The following is a 16181-nucleotide window of genomic DNA, read 5'->3' as shown; positions in this document are numbered from 1 at the left end:
GTCCTCACCTCACCCCGCTACGCCCTTGCCCCTCCCAGACTCTCCGTGCGGTGGCGCCTCCGTGTGGCGGCTCCGTGTGGTGGCTCTCAATGCGGCGCAGTCCAAGGTGCCCATGCGAGCATCCGCCGCGGCATAGTCCGCGTGCCGGCCGGCCGCCGTCCTCTCCACCTCGTCCACCTCGCGCCTCCTCCTCGGCCACCGGCCCTTCCTCGGGTCGCACTTTGCCACCGACCGTGCTGCTGTGGCTGGCCCCGCGGCCGGGCTCCGCTCGTGCCTGCGCAAGTCGCGCCGGATTCGGCTCCTCGGGCCCTTCGTCGAGGAGCTCCGGGAGGCGCTCTCCTCCAGGATGGATCGGACTGCATCCCATCTTTCTAGATTTCTAGGTTACTTCCTCTCTCTAATCCCCTTCTCTCCCTCTCGGCTTTCTATTCTAATTTGTGCTCAACTGCTGCTGCTAGGTCAATGTCATGCTTGCTGTTGCTGAGCTGACCATTGTGCTGCTGCAGAGACAACACGAGCCATGGCAGAATCTCCAATCAGGTAAGCTCACTAATTAACTCATCAACCGCCCCCCCCTGATTCATGATACTAATTTCGGTATGTATGCACATAAGAACGTGACAGAGCATTAGGTTGCAGAACATTTGCAGAAATAGCTCGTGTGCAAAGTTGTTTTTATTGCAAGTCTGAAAAAATTCAGTTAGGAGCTATGGTTTTGTTGTGATTGCAGGCTAAGCTAAAGTGCTATGGTTTCATGGCAGAGCATTAGGTATGTGCTATTTTTGTGGAGGGTGGCATTCAGGATGCATGTAACATTCGCCTTCAAGCTTTCTGTGAGAGTGACTCTTCTATTTTGTGGATATTCTTCTTAACCATTTTGTTGTTCTTTTTCTATCTAGTTGATTGTATGCAAACATGAGTTCCACCTTCAATGCATTCTGGAATGGAATGGTATGACCATTTTTTTATTTATTTCTACTGTGCACATGAACCATGTTTTATCTATAGTTCATCTGTGCTCATGGGTTAGTAGTTATCACCACAGGTCAACATTTTAATCATTGAAATTTTTGGTGTTAAGAAGTTTCCTTCCACAACTTATATTGGGATTAGTTGGCCATATCTATTGCCTTTGTTTGGACCCTAACAACTGGTTCCAACAAGTAACATAGGGCAATTTGTATGTTATGTTGTGTGCACATGAAAGTTTTGTTCCTTAAATCTAGTGTTCCCTGTCTTTCCTGTAGGCACTTTCCTAGGCTTGGGAAAACTTTTCTAGTATTAACTGTACTATCTTGCAACACTTTATACTAGGACTTGTGGATAGTCGTAATCAAAATGCCTGAAACTGTAAATGTGAGTTGGGGTTGTGCCTTACTTTTCTGTCAAGCTATGTCAACGCCACCAGTTATTTGGTACTGGTATAAATTATATCTTTCTCTAATCCATCTTGTAAAAATTTTATCTATGCAATGGGCTCAGTAATTTAACTGCATGAGCATTGCTTAGCAAATCTGTACTATTTTTCCATTAGTTTCCTCTTCATATATCTGATCAAACTAATAGTTGTACTCGAGTGTTGTATTGATAATCAGATGTGGTCATCAGAAATGTATGCATTATAGTATTGTTGCACATCTCACAGCCTGTATAGCACATCCACTTGCTACTCTATATCACACCTAATATTCCTTTTATTTTTTCAGTCTAATATGGAGACTTTGAAAGCTGCAACTGTATCTGATGGTGAGGCACCAAGATCTAGTGCACAAGCTGTTTCTAGTGAACTTGATTAATGATGAGTCAATTATGTATGATGAACATAGTTATGTGAAGTTGTACTTTTGTAGCTCATTGTGATGTACTGGAGGTGTTGAAATCTGAGATCTATGCTAATAAGTGATTTGACAAATTTGTGATGAATTGGTTGTGGCTTCTGTGACGAATTTGCATTAACTTCGGTGACGTTTTTGCAATGCCCTCTGTGATGAAGAAAAAGTGTCACGTGGTATAATAATGAAAAGCAATACATTTCCCAATATAATAAAAAAAGAGACACGTGGCCCAATAAAAATGTGACATGTGGCTAAACAGTGTGGTGCCACGTCAGCATCCATGGTGGTACCATGTCAGCATCCAAGGTGGCGCCACATCACCCGCCAGCGTGTCACCACATGCCACGTCAGCTGTAGGCGTGGCCATGCCACGTGGCATAGCCTTTAATGACGGATCTGGTCATCAACTATGACGTAAATATTTTGTCACTGAAGATCGTCTGTTCGATGACAAAGGCCGTTTCGTCATTAAAAAGTTCACTTCTATGACAAATTTGTCGATTTCGTCACGGTGGGATAAATGTGACGGCATATGCATGACGAATGAGTTTTCGTCACTAATTCATCACAAAACATCTTCAGTGATTTTTCGATAGCCTACTGTGACAAAAATGAATTGTCATATTTGTGAGATTCCCTAATAGTGTCTACCCAGCTCTCCTCCCCCCAATTTCCTTCGCACCGAGCACTCTTCGCAACCCCTCTCCACTCCTCTCGCCCAAAGAGCCGAGCCCCAGTCCCTCCCCTGCGCCAGAGGCGCCGCCGCCCACCATTGCCGCCTCCTCCACCCAGTTCGCAGTAGAGAACCCACCTCCGGTCCTCCTCGGCCCCAATCGACCCCACAAATAGCTTCCCCATGGTACCGTGAAGCTTGCAGACTTCCTCCTCACCGCTTAGAGCCGCCGCACCGCCACCGCCGCCGCCGTTCGGCACCGCCGGCGAGCCGCCGCTCCCGCTGGCGAGCCCCCTTCCGGCCTCCCCAACCCCATCCGAGCACATCCCTAGGTAGCTCCCGCTCTCCTCTTGCGATTCCCCCACGGGGCCCTCGCCGCTGGCGACCGAGCTTGCCAGAATCCCGCCTGCACCGTCCGCCCCTGCTCCATGTCCGGCCAAGGGCATGGATGCGAGTCCCCAAATCTTTTTAGGGGCCTAGCTGCAAATCTCTTTTTCCTTCTTGTATTCAAAACAGCGAGTTTGAAAAATCATTTAAAAATCATAGAAAAATAGGAAAAATGCAAACTCAATTGATCTGTGTTCCTTGTGACTAGATCTACAACTTTTATTACATGCACTTTTTGTTTTGCTCAATATTTTTTTGCTTTATTTAAAATACAAAGAATAGGTAGCTTTTATTGTATCTCAAGTTGTATCCACTGTATGTCTACCATTTTTGTTCAGTATGTTGAATACTATGAGATTAGACTTGTGTGAAAATTTGGTGGCCAGTTGACAGTCCTAGCTATAGGTTTTATTTGGGTCTTGATTGATGCCTGGATTAACTAGTTTTATTTCTTCAAGACGTTCTGCAACGTTTCATAATCTGAATGTTTTACAATGTCTCTATACTAGTTCCTAGTTACTGCAGAAAAAGTTTGGCAATTTTTAGTTAAGTAAAACTGGTCCAAATAATTTATGGTAGGAAGAAATATACTAAATAAATAAAAATAGTTTCTCTGTATAGAAAAATCTCATATTTTGACTATAGCTTATTTTAGACCACCCAGTCATGCTGGTAAAGTTTGAGTCTCTAGAACTTGGTGTAACAGTCTGTGGAAATTAGTTTTTATCCATACAACTATATGTTTCTCTATTTTTCATGCCCGGTATATTGGTCTTTTAAATCTGAACCTTTTACAGTAGTTTCACAATAGTATCATAAACTCTCAGTTAATTTTTTGGTACCATTACTTGTATATTTTGACCTGTAAAAATTAAACTTGTTTCTAGCAGTGGCTGTGTATCTTATTTTTTGTAATTTATTTGATGCTCAGAACTTTCTCAAATTTTAGCAGTAAGATCAAAACTTGTTGAAGTGCACTGTATAAAAATTTCAACCCTAGAAGCACTGTGTAACTATAGTTTTGGACAGCACATGTTATCTCTAGTGTTTGTTAAAGAAAATGACTTTTGGTATGAATTGGTAAATGATGAAAACCCCACAGTGACTTTATGAACTAACAATTGTTGTTTACTACTCTATAAATGATTGCCCTAGGAATTCAAAAATAAAATGATCTCCAACTTAACTTGAGTTCTGTTGGATTACAACTCTATAGTGAAGAAATGAATAAATCATTACCACTAAAGTAACTCATGCATGTGCATTTCATATAGAATCGACGACTCTCACTGACGGAACGTACGAGCTGGTGCCGGAGTCCGAGAGTGAGCAGCGTGAAGCTCAAATGAATCTAACTGAAGCCACTGAAGACCCAAACCAAGTTTCAGAAGAGCCCAAGGCTAGCTACGCTCTGGAAGGCAAGCCCCGGAGCATGACCTATTCCTTTCAACTTTATGCAACTTATTGTTTCAATATACTTGTGCATTTAAGTTTACAGGAGTTGATTGAAAACTTAGTTGCATGATCCTAGGTACCTATATTGGAACACTAGTCTGTGTAGGTCACTGATATCTAAGCTAATGATTCGGTAGAAGTCGAGTGATTTCCTGTCACTCGCGAGCTTATAGGAGTTGAATGTCTACTACATACTGCAATCATAAGGTCCATGGGCGGGGCTATGGTACTCGTTGATGCCCCATCTGTTTAGTGAAAAATGTTAAGGCCGCAGTGTGTGGTAGTGGTGGTTAAGCATTTGAACGTACTAACCACATGCCGAGAAATATGGTAATCGGTAAGCTTAAGTACCTGATCGAACCGGGGAGTGGACATTTCCCTCACCCTCTTTGAACTTGTTCTCATGCGCGCACATGCGGGTGCAGAGTCTGCATACTCTGTAGTCGAGAATGGTGACCCTGATCCACGAGCCGGAAAGAAAGGGGAAATGTTGCGTGGGGACTCGGTTCCCATGCGTGTGATTAGGTCTGCCTGGCCAGGTTAACAAATTCGATTCGAATCATTTGTTTCTCACGGTTATTGAGACTGGTTAACCCTTTTGCCACATAGAGTAAGAAGTGGAATAATGATGATGACGAATATGGTTGAATGATGAAAAATAATTGTTTGCTCACTTAGAATGGTTAATTGAACTAGAACTTTGATGCTAAAATTGGAAATTAAGGTGTTACTCTTAGTTGCTTTTCGACGAAACAAACCCTTCCAACTAAAAGTCTTGCATGTCTAGGTAGTGGGCTAAGTATACCCATAGTCGGGTAAGCCTTGCTGAGTATTAGTATACTCAGCCTTGCTTGTGGCTCAACTTTATTTTCAGGTGATACGTTTGAAGATCAGATAGCTAGCTTGACTTGGCCGTGTGCTTTACCTTTTGGTTGGTCAGTGGAGTGGGATCCGACTCCGACCAACGATGGCAATGCCGAGTGATGTCATGTACGAGCTTCATCATGACATCTTGTATCGTTGTTTAGAACTCGCTTTATTTCTGCTGCAGTTGACCTCTGAACTACTTTAAATTTGAATTCTAAGTACCTTTTTGAGATTTCAAACTTGGTTTGTAATATTTAAGTTAAGACTCTGTGATGTAAGAATTTCTGAAATGTTGTACTCTCTAGACTCACCTTCATGTGAGTTGCATGTAAAGCTTTGGGTTTCAATCGCAGCTCAGGTGGTTTCATCGGGACTTTACCCGACTGGACTGTCGGATTACTCCGTTTGAAGTACGTGTTATCTGGAATTCCCTTTATGGTGATGGTTAGCGCACTTGAGCCGGATTAATTCGTGCGGTTCTGCCACAGCTGGTATCAGAGCTGAACAAAGCGCACACCTGAGAGTGCGACAAAATTTCAAAATATTTCCTTAAAACTTAGCCACAACATCGCGTTCGGAAAATGCGTTGGTTCACTAAGGATTGTGCATAGTACGTAAAGCCCTAGGGAAAATTATGGGAGTTACTAAGTGGCTATCTAAGTTATGGTTTATTTATAACTGACTTCCAGCACCTTTCTTTCAGTACTTTCCATTCTGTAACGATGCACCTACGCGAAGGTAAGATGGTAAGGATCCTCATTCAACTAAGAGAGCTTGACCTTCCCGTCGGTGATGCGAGCCGAACACTGCCCTCAAGCAGTGGCTTACTTGAGGTTCTGCCAATATACCAACTACCCGTTGATTTTATTGGGAGCAAAAGTACCCCGTGAATACATTGCCTCAGTAGCATATGAGCGTTGTCCATTGTTGATGGCCATTATTTCCAATTTTGACCATCAACTTCTCGGGAATAAATTGAGTCTTGCACTATGTTCCATACATATTTTATCTAATCCTAACAAATTTCACAAGTTGTGGTGGTTTGAGATGTTTTACAGAAGTATGCTCAGAATATGCAAGAAACAACACTAAATGGAGCATCTACAAGGATGGTGAAACATGGATATAAGATGACCCCACTATAAACATTGTCAAATGCCAAATTTGACATTACCATGTTGAAGAGCTCGTCGATATGATCGAATTGGACACTTGGATCACCCAATTCGGAGTCCGGACGCAAAAGTTATGCAAATTACAAGTTTCGGACTCAGGTTGTGCAGAGGCTGCAGGCCGGGCGGCCTGGCTTAGGCGGGCCGGCCCGGCACCTTTGCTGAACACATTTTGCCTTGCCACAAGACCACTAGGGACCCTCCAATGGACCCCTATGAACTGGATATACAAGCAAATACAAAAGTTATGACCGAAAACCATAGCACATGAATTAAAGGACCTATTTTCAGCACTTACCGAGATCTTTTGGACTGGAGCACCACTATGGACTTCAAGCACCATTTGATCAAGAAGTCGGTGAAATGGAGGGCCGAGATGTGCCAACTCCAGGCCGGTCAGCCTAGGAGAGGCCGGCCGGCCTGCAACTGTCAGCGTTGAAGCCAAGCAACCTACACCGACATCCAGACAAGATCAGGAGCGTCCACGAGAAGGGCGGTTGCAAACGGAGGAAATCACAGACCGGCCGGCCAGCCTTACTTTGTCATGCCACATGCCCATCTTCGCGTAGAAGCTACGTCAACCGACCCTCTTGCGTACACCCGACGTCTTGGCCAAACACCAACCTCTAGCATCTATAAATAGAGAGCAACACCCTCACTCTCAACACACACCAAGGAGTTCTCTCTTCTCTCACTTTTCCTTTCTAGAGTAGGTTAGGTAGTTAGGAGTTAGAGTAGAGCCGAGCTTGTCTCGGGATTCCGGAGTCATCATCGGAAGTCGGTATAAGCTCTTATATCTTTTCCTTTGACATTTATCAATATAGTTATCTTCTTTATCTTTTCGAGTCTGCCTTACTTTCCGCATTAGTTATCTTCTCAAGTTATCTTACTTGTGCGCGGAAGTAATTCCTTTAGCCTAGGCTTTGTATCTTTCTTGTTTATCGGGATCTTACCTTACGGGTTTTCTCGCCCAGACTAGGGAACTCAAGTTAGGTCCCTAGGTTGAGGGGGATTTCTCTTGTTCGCGACAAGAGAAATCCTAACACCGAGTACGGACTGTGGTGTCCGAGCTTAGTGTTAGCTAGAAAGTGTGTTCCACCCCACGGTACCGTTGTGGTAGGCGGCAGGTGGTGACAGCCCTGTCCGTCCCTCGTAGTCCACCATGTTCGGGTGCTTTCTTAGCAGTAGTGCCGACTGCCGTTGGACTCCGTTCTCACCCTAGTGTGAGTCCTTCCCTGAGGCCGCCGAAGTAAGCTCTAGGTTCTCGATAACTAGTTAGGAGTAAGGTTCAATCTAGAGAGGCTAGCTCGATAGTTTAGAAGTGTTTTAGGAGTCTTTCTCGCTCGTTATCCTCCCAGCTGCTTACCTCTCTAAGGATTAGAGTCTCCTGTGTCAGATGGTCTTCGTTGGCCATTATCTTATAGTTATCTTATCAGGCTTACCCCACTAAATTAGTCAGTTGATACCTCTAGTAAAGTTTGTCATTCGATTCTTCGATACTCTTTACCATAGTGCTTCCCTGAGGAAAATTACGATACCCTAGAATACTCCAAGGTGAAGTGCTACAATGGTGATTCTGTGTGCTTGCGGAATCCATATTGTATTGAGCCTAAGAAGCACCAACAAGCATTTCTGGCGCTGTTGCCGGGGAAGCAATTGGCTAAAGATATCGTCGAATAGTCTGACATAATTTACTAAGTTATCACCACTAATTTTAGCGGGATTACCATTGCTCACGGATATCTGGGATTTCTGCAGAGCAGTGCAGGACAAGATTTGATCTACCATATCACTTCAACTCAGTCGTCCTACCAGAAGGAATTTTCTTAGGACCAAGGTTTGACAACACCAGCTTCAATACCCATGGCTCAGATGACATTCCGTCAATTCTCAGCCCCGTCCAATAGCCATATCCCTACTAGACTGATCAATGACCAAGGCATTGATAGCCTTGAGATAAAGACTGGGCTTGTCAACATGGTCCAAGCAAGTCCCTTCTGCGGAAAGGAATCAGAGGATGCCAACGCTCATCTTCAGAATTTTCTGGAAGTGAGCAGTATAATCAACCCAAAAGGCACTACAATGGATAATATTCGTCTTCGATTGTTCCCATTCTCTTTGCTTGGGAAAGCAAAGACGTGGTTCTACACCTTCAAGGAAGGATTTGACACTTGGGATGCGTGCGCCAATGTTTTTCTGGTCAAGTACTTTTCGGTGGGCAAAACCAACGCCCTTCGGAACAGAATTACTAGTTTTCAACAACTCCAGGACGAAACAGTCCAGGAAGCCTGGGAACGTCTTCAGGAATACATTGTAGCAAGCCCACACCACGGCATGGAAGAATGGCTTATCATTCAAAACTTCTTCCATGGATTGAACCAGCGATCGCAAGATCACTTGGACGCAACAGCGGGAGGAGCATTCCTCTCCCTCGATGTTGCAGGAGCTAGAGTGCTCATTAACAAGGTTGTTTCCAACCAGAGTTGGAAGGCAGATAGGCAGCTGGCCCATGCAAAAGGAATACATGAAATTGACAGTGTAGATAGGCTGGCAGCCAAGATGGATCTTCTCATGAAAAAGCTAGAATCTCCACACCAGGAGGTTAACCAGACTGAGTCTCAGATGACATGTGAGAAATGTGGCAATACTGGACACTCGGGCAAATCTTGCCTGTTCACTCAAGAGGACGAGAAATCCATTGGGAACAACACTCCCAATGACACAGACTGCCGTCCTCGGCAAGGTTGGAATTCTAAGCCCGACATCCCCTTCGACCAACAGCAAGGTAACAAATTTAATAACAGTTTTTAACCCTCGCTTAAAAACTTCATGAATGGCCAAAAACAAATCAATGACAACATTAGTGAGAAATTTCTTGCTAATGATAAAATTTTGGTGTCTTTGGCTATGCAACTAGAGGGGTTTGACTCTGTAATTAAAAATCAGCTGAGCTTTAATAAAATGATAGAAACTAAAGTAACTCAACTGGCCTCATCCTATCGTAACCATAACACGGGGGAGCTTCCCGAGCAAACGGGAGTGAACTCGAAAGAAAGTCTGAATGCGGTAGCTGTGCGGGCAAGACAATCCGCACAGAAACCGCATCTTCCGCAGGATGCAGGTACACGGCGGAAGACCGTAACCGCTAGGAATACCGATGCTGAAGACGGGGTGTTGGAGAAGGCCAAAGAATCCAACACCATTGGTACCCAGGAAGACCCCGTGGAACCCCCTAGAACTTCACAGGACTGTCACGATACAACCGCCATACCATTTCTAGAGCGAAAAAGGAGGCCGGTGGCTAACGAGCAATTCGGCAAGTTCGTCGAGGTAATTAAGAAGTTTTATGGCAACATACCACTTTTTGATACTATGTAGGTACCCACATACGCCAAGTATCTCAAGGATATCCTTGGCAACAAGATGGTCTTGCCGACCACCGAGGTTGTGTAGCTTACAGAAGAGTGTAGCATAGCTATACTCAACCCCCTCCTGGAGAAGAAGAAGAAACCAGGATGCCCCACCATCACATGTTCCATCGAAGCTCAACACCTTAAACACGCTCTTTGTGATCTGCGAGCAAGCATCAACGTCATGCCAAAGGTAATTTATGATAAAATTAACCATCATGCGGTTGCTCCTACTGCCATGTGTTTGCAGCCAGCAGACCAATCGGTTCGTCATCTTGCGGGGATCGCCAAGGATATTCCGGTGAAAATACGGAATTTCTTTGTCCCCGTTGACTTTGCCATTCTCGATATGGAAGTCGACACCAAGATACCTCTCATATTGGGAAGGCCATTCTTGAGTATGACAACCGCACACACTGATGCGAGAGTTGGAGTAATCCAACTCAACATCAATGGGCAGAAGGAGAGATTCGGCTTCAAACTGAAGGATGAACAATGCTCACAGATCAAAAGTTTCAACCAGAAGGAATCCATGAAAGAGCAGGAGAAGACATTTACCCCATCCAACTCTACCCTTGTGACACTTTAGGTGTCTAGCTATTAGAACCTAAGTTTTGTGTGCATTTTGTGTTTTTACCCTTGTGTGATAGTCAAAAATTTTTAGTACAAACTAAGGGCATAATTGTAATTATACAAAATTACTAGCCCCTTTTTGCAAAAAGCTTTAACTTAGGAAGTATTTTCAAATTTGTGAAGGGCTTTCTTGCAAATATGATAGCAATCATGATTTTGGCAGCTTTATTGCATTTAAGTCCAAAATTGTGATGAAATTGCTACCAAAAAGGTATTTCCCTTATTCAATTCAAACTCTTTCAAACTTTTAAAAATATTTCAAAATCCTTTGGTCTAGTGAAAATTTGCACAACATGAAAGTTGTAGATCTTGAAAAACTGAATAACTTTCATTTTGGGCACTTTTTCATTTGAGCTCTAGGATAGTGGGAAATCTTTGTTTACAGTAAAGTCCTTGAAGTTTTCACAAATTCCAAATAAGTCCCTCACTTCATCTTTGTAACACCCGGTTTATAAAAGGACATAAACCGAGCAATCATATACGTGCCAGGATCAAGTCACACGTATATACAACAGAATGAACAGTATATCACAGCACATATCACGTAAAAAGACATAATAAAACGAGTACGAAAGTTATTTATTACATTAATGACAAAAATGTCTGATACAGAGTATGCGGAAGCGTAAAACATATACGGAGTCTCTCGGAAGCTGGGCACCACACGGACGTCGACTGGGAGACGAACGCATAGAAGTCCTCGTACTCCTGGTAGCTCTGAGTGAACTCCCTCGCGTCGGCAGGAACTGAGCAGCAGTAGAGTTTCCCCAAGAGGAAAAAGAGTAGAGTAGGCAAGAGTGAGTACACAACTTGTACTCAACAAGTATAACACAAACTATGAGGCTCTAAGGTTGGCTGACTCAACTGCATTAGCTTTTAATCTTGGCAAAATTTTATTAAAGCTATTCACTACAAGTTGATGAATTACCATACCCCAGTTACATAGAAATTAATCAAAATTAATTATGAACTACTGAGAACCAAACCAAACCAAACCAAGCCACCTGGGGAAACCTGCCTCGTCAAAGGAAGATAACCCCACTAATCAAAAGGAGGATCTGGGCCGCTCATGACCGTGAGCACGGCAAGTATACCAGTTTTATACTCTGCAGAGGTTGCACATCTTTACCCACAAGTCGTGAGCTACGCTAGTTGTTCATCACACTTCCTTTGGTGAGATGGCTAGCAAGCACACTACGAGGCCATTACAAAGAATCTCGTTGGTAAGGAGTAACCGCGAGGGTTGGATCGATGACTATGGAGTAGGTCTAGTGGGCGTCAAGATACCACAGACGAGGCCACTCAGTACGAGGGCCATAGAAGCTTACCACCCTTGCCCCGTCGGTAAGTTACTCCAAACCAAAAAGACCTAATTAGTAAGCCAAGACCGTCCCATTCCAGTCTTGTGTTAGCGCTGTTGTCCCAGGTTGTCGCTCTATGAACCGGCCCTTAAGGAGAGTGGCCAACCCAGCACTAAGCACCGTGCTGGCCCCCTAAACCATGTTTCTAGAAAAACCACTTTTTAACGAGACGTGAGCCACTCAAGCGGGCCACTCCCAGAATTTAAGTTGCATATACCATTAATCAAATTAATTAAGAAGGACCAAGTGTGTTATAGCACAGCAACCTAGCACAACTAACCAAAATGCAACCCAAGGGATATATATAAAGGATATAAAGTGGCTAGGAAAGTCCTTATAGGCATATAGTATTAAAATACAGTATGAAAATGTATTTAAAGTGATAGGTGGTGTTCATGTTATACTTGCCTTCCTCAAACTACTCCTGCTGCTCAAACTACTCAGAAGATGGTGGCTGCTCCGGGTACTGGTACTGATGCTCCTTCGGTAGCTCAACGTCTACTCACGGACACATGGCCAAAAACAAGGCAACAACATAAACATACATGCAAACAAAGGCTAACACTAAGAAATAGTACAACAATACATAAAAACAGCAAATAAAACTGGTCTAGAACTATTCTATGCATTACAATGATCGCGTGGACATAAAGAACACCTAAAACGTAGCTAGAACGCGAAAACTAGGCCTAAAACAAGATCTAGGGGCTTTTCTGCAAGAAAAACTAAGTTTCTAGGGGTTTTCTGCAAAAACTAGGGGCCTATATGTAATAAACGGTTAGATCTAGGGGCTAACGCGCAAAACTATGCTGGCTGGACTGCGGGTTCAAAACACAGGGGCTAGTTTGCATAAACCCACATGCAAATACTTTTGCACGCGACTGGATGGCGGGTTGTTTTTGGAAAAACACAGGGGCTACTTTGCATAAATGCCAGCGCTGACCGGTACCTTCTCTGTTTGACTCTGGCGGGTTTGTTTCTGGGCCGCAGGATTTTGATCGGGCGGCCAGGGGGAAAGGGCGCGCGGGGCGGCGGTGCTCAGTCGCCGGTGAGCCATCCCGTGGCGGTGCTTCGCCGGCGACGGCCGATCTCGGCCATCCGGGTTCTATTCTGGGCCGGGTCTGGCCGGGGAGGTAGCCCATGGCATGTGTTATCCACTAGGGTGGTTTCACGCGGTGCTGCCGGGTGTGGAGCATGGTTCGCGGTGGTGGGGGCCGGCTCGGCGCAGCAGAGCTCGCCGGCGTGCGTGCTGGCGTGCAGTGCTGGGCACAGGAACTGGGCACATGGCCTAGTGCGCGTGCGGGTGCAAAAGAAAGGTGAGGCAAGGCTGGTGTGGTGCTGGGCTGTGCCGCAGAGGCATCGCCGCGGCGGAGCAGCGGCGGCGGAGCGCCGGGGATGGCGTTCTGACCACCAGAGTGGCCTACACGCCACTATAGCGTGCGCAAAAGGAAGAGAGGTGTCGGGAAGTGCTCACCGAGACTCGTATTTGAGCAGTGTGGCGGTGCAGGGCGGTCGGCGACGAGGACCGGCGGCTGAGGTGGGGCGGAGCTCGCGGAGGAGTCGACGCAGAGGGTTTTTGGGCTCCTAGTCTCCATGGTTCGGCACGTGGTGGTCCTACGAAGGAACCAGCCGGCCAGCCTCATTTTGTCACGGCACATGCCCATCTTCGCGTGGAAGCTACGTCAACCGACCCTCTTGCGTACACCCGACGCCTCAGCCAAACACCAACCTCTAGCATCTATAAATAGAGAGCAACACCCTTACTCTCAACACACACACCAAGGAGTTCTCTCTTCTCTCACTTTTCTTTTATAGAGTAGGTTAGGTAGTTGGGAGTTAGAGTCGAGTCGAGCTTGTCTCGGGATTCCGGAGTCGTCATCGAAAGTCGGTATAAGCTCTTGTATCTTTTCCTTTGACATTTATCAATATAGTTATCTTCTTTATCTTTTCGAGTCAGCCTTACTTTCCACATTAGTTATCTTCTCAAGTTATCTTAATTGTGTGCGGAAGTAATTCCTTTAGCTTAGGCTTTGTATCTTTCTTTTTTATCGGGATCTTACCTTACGGGTTTTCTCGCCCAGACTAGGGAACTCAAGTTAGGTCCCTAGGTTGAGGGGGATTTCTCTTATTCGTGACAAGAGAAATCCTAACACTGAGTACGGACATGGTGTCCGAGCTTAGTGTTAGCTAGAAAGTGTGTTCCACCCAATGGTACCGTTGTGGTAGGCGGCAGGTGGTGACAGCCCTGTCTGTCCCTCGTAGTCAACCACGTTCGGGTGCTTTCATAGCAGTAGTGCAGACTGCTATTGGACTCCCTTCTCACCCCAGTCTGAGTCCTTCCCTGAGGCCGCCGAAGTAAGCTTTAGGTTCCCGATAACTAGTTAGGAGCAAGGTTTAATCTAGAGAGGCTAGCTCTATAGTTTAGAAGTGTTCCAGGAGTCTTTCTCGCTCATTGTCCTCCCAGCTCCTTACCTCTCTAAGGATTAGAGTCTCCTGTGTCAGACGGTCTTTGTTGGCCATTATCTTATAGTTATCTTATCAGGCTTACCCCACTAAATTAGTCGGTTGATACCTCTAGTAAAGTTTGTCATTCGATTCTTCGATACACTTTACCATAGTGCTTCCCTGAGGAAAATTACGATAGCCTAGAATACTCCAAGGTGAAGTGCTACAGTGGTGATTATGTGCGCTTGCGGAATCCATATTCTATTGAGCCTAAGAAACACCAACATCCATGCAGTGTTGGACGCATGGATGCCGCTTCTATAGTGAGCGGTAATGTATGGGAACGTTTTCATAAGTGCTGGCATGAAAGGTTCAATGAATATATATGCTCTATCAATCTTCAATAGGAACACTAACCACGATTACGTAAGTTAAGAAACGGTTAGATATTCGACTAGATATATATAGGGAGAGCCGTAAATTGTGCCATGCCACCGGTGCTAACCCCGTAAGTTCAAAGCTATTTGGCTATTGTTTAACTTGTGAGGACGAATAGGTCGTGCATGCATCATGATCATAAACTAAAAGCCAATGAAAATGGATGTGGGTTAGTTGGGAATATTAAGGTTTGCACATGAGCACGGTTCATTTTCTCTCGATTAAGGTCTATCTAGAAATCTGTCATTTTCTGCTATATCCTGGAAGATGAATTTATTTGACATAGTAGATGACCTTATCTATACAAATGTCCATGGAGAAACTTGCTCCAAAACTTGTATCCTACCTACAGATATAATTTGGGAATTTTTGGGCAAGTACTTAGTGAGAAACACTAGGAACTTAAACACATCAGTTTTATGCCAATTTTGAGCACTTCTAGAACATAACTTTTCCAACACTTATAAAGAGGTTTTCTGTGGAAATGGTCAACACAAAACTTGTTGTAAACGGGATCAAGAATCTTCTGTAAAAAATTGATAATTTTTGGTTGAGTAGATCTTTTCTGGTAGTTAAAACATTAACTCTCTGTCCACTAAAATTTCTAGGGGGCAGCCACCAAAAAACTTAAGGACATGATCATCGTAGAGCCTATTCTAGCCAAAGTGTTAGCTAGTAGAGATGTGCACCAATAACGTAGGGATGTTTTGGTAAAGTTTGAAAAAAAAATTATAAGCCAAATTGGAGTTATGATCATTTTACTAAATCTCTGTCCTCATGAAATTCCGGGTACGTTCTCCTATCCAACCCGCCTAGCTTTTTAGTTAGTATTTCGAAGATGAGTAAAGGTGCTTTCCTCGGACGAGTTACAGGAAATCTCAATTGCCCTTCTTGCTCATATAATTCTTTTTGAAAACTAAAAATGGTCTTTGTAGACAGTAGATTATCCTGCATGATCATTGCTGCAACATTCATGCATTGCACATAGCTATATTACTGCTCTGTGCAGGGTTATTGCATTACCATTAATGATTCATACGCATCTTGGGGCTCAATCACAATTAATATCATATGCATCTAGGAAGGAATTTCTTGAGTATCACCTAGCTCTCCCTCTTCCTTTCTGGCCATGCACGTTATCTGGGTTGCTATATTTTATATTGTCGTGGTGTTTGTCACTGACCTATGGTGCCGTGACGGAACCTAGGTCCTCGTATGTACTGCAGCCATACGTTTGTGCCACTAGGTGCACGCTGGTATCTTGGTACATGATAAGCAACTCCATGGCACTCTATTTTCGGCAACCTGAGTAGTGTGTTGACTTGGGTTCCATTTCGGGCCAACAAAAAATAGTGAGTACTTGCATAACTTTCTGGGTTGCTAACATGCATTCCAACATGTGCACCATCAGTCATGCATCATGACCGGCACATCATAACAAATGCATCACGCCATGCGCATCATTTCTTCAATGCATGGGTCATCTCATCCGTGTATTGCATCAT

General features: G+C 44.4%; 1 non-coding gene across 1 annotated transcript; it reads right to left on the bottom strand.

Moving 5' to 3' along the window:
- Window positions 1-8618: 8618 nt before the first annotated feature.
- LOC120646545 lies at window positions 8619-8725 on the bottom strand. The gene has a single exon (XR_005664449.1). It is a non-coding gene; the product is annotated as a small nucleolar RNA R71 (small nucleolar RNA).
- Window positions 8726-16181: the final 7456 nt, after the last annotated feature.

This window comes from Panicum virgatum, chromosome 8K (genome assembly GCF_016808335.1).
Source record: "Panicum virgatum strain AP13 chromosome 8K, P.virgatum_v5, whole genome shotgun sequence".
Taxonomy (NCBI): domain Eukaryota; kingdom Viridiplantae; phylum Streptophyta; class Magnoliopsida; order Poales; family Poaceae; genus Panicum; species Panicum virgatum.
The sequence above is the reverse complement of the archived record's forward strand: the minus strand, read 5'-3'. Positions and strand labels throughout refer to the sequence as shown.